The sequence below is a fragment of the Capsicum annuum genome, unplaced genomic scaffold (genome assembly GCF_002878395.1).
Source record: "Capsicum annuum cultivar UCD-10X-F1 unplaced genomic scaffold, UCD10Xv1.1 ctg5823, whole genome shotgun sequence".
NCBI classification, from domain to species: Eukaryota; Viridiplantae; Streptophyta; class Magnoliopsida; order Solanales; family Solanaceae; genus Capsicum; species Capsicum annuum.
Genome location: NW_025866821.1, coordinates 1 through 1,120, shown reverse-complemented (window position 1 = coordinate 1,120; position 1,120 = coordinate 1). Strand labels below are relative to the sequence as shown.

The 1,120-nt window shown below is 34.4% G+C and overlaps 1 long non-coding RNA gene across 1 annotated transcript; it reads right to left on the bottom strand.

The window, feature by feature from the left end:
* Window positions 1-125: 125 nt before the first annotated feature.
* On the bottom strand, window positions 126-1,114 carry LOC124893372. Its single transcript, XR_007050677.1, has 2 exons — window positions 866-1,114; window positions 126-611 (listed from the first exon to the last, which is right to left on the bottom strand). It is a non-coding gene; the product is annotated as an uncharacterized LOC124893372 (long non-coding RNA).
* Between the last annotated feature and the right edge of the window lie 6 nt (window positions 1,115-1,120).

Genomic DNA, 1,120 nt, shown 5'->3' with positions numbered 1-1,120 from the left:
CCCAAAAACTGTATATTGAAGTGGTATATCATAATCTTCTTTGTTCTTTCTTCTTTTCCCACCTGCTCAGTTTATAGCTGCTCATTGACTGACTTTTGCATAGTTCTTATGAAAAGGTCAAATGCTTCATGAACAACGAGCTAGATAAAACTACAAAACTTCCACAATTGTTTCTACGACAAACTAATAGTTTTGTTACAATTTATTCCCTTGGAAGGTCCAATTTGGAGGATATATATTCTCAAATTATTTGCAATAGCTCTAAAAAATGAAGTATTTGTGATGGTGACAGATGCAAATCGAGAGATGAAGGGATTGAATGTTTACTGACCCCATTAATACAGTATGTATAAACGTAAAAATTGGTATTGTAGGTTGTAAAGCAAAGCATAAGATGGATTTGTGTAGGCAAAACTGATAAGGAACAACAGTTGGCAACCGACAAAACTGTTTCAGTACGAAGTGAGAGAATCAACACCTCTCTCAAGAAACTCATCCATAACTCACACATGGCCTCCCTTAGCAGAAAGATGTAGTGAGGTCATACCAAGTGATTTAGGGCCACCCGTCATCACATTTGCATTCATGCTTTCATTAAGAAGCCTTCTAACCTGTCCCAAGGAAAACAAGAAATATAATCATGAAAATGTGAAGTGTAGACCAATATAAAGACTTTGGAAGCGAGAATGCATTCAAAGGGTGTGTATTCCTCTGATGAATTCTGTAACAACACGATAAACTTGTCAAAGAGAACATGTTTAGAATAAAAACCAAGAAAATGATTTTGTGGATTATAAAATACTCCATTTGTTTCTAGAGATAAAATGTGTACTTTAAAGGAGGAAAAGAAAAGAAATAACATTACTTTCTAGTCCTTATTTCACTCTATTGGATGGCACCTGGAGACAACACAACAATGTTATGTAATAGTTTAACAAATGAATACTAATTTTTGACTTCTGTATATAACAACATACCTCATATAATCCCACAAAGTGATTTTAACGGATGGTATAATGTACGGTAAGCTTACCTCTATTTCAGAGGTTGGTTTCGATAGACCCTCGATGCAGAGACTAACCTGATTCTGTATTTAAAGATTCAACACAAAAATTAAACA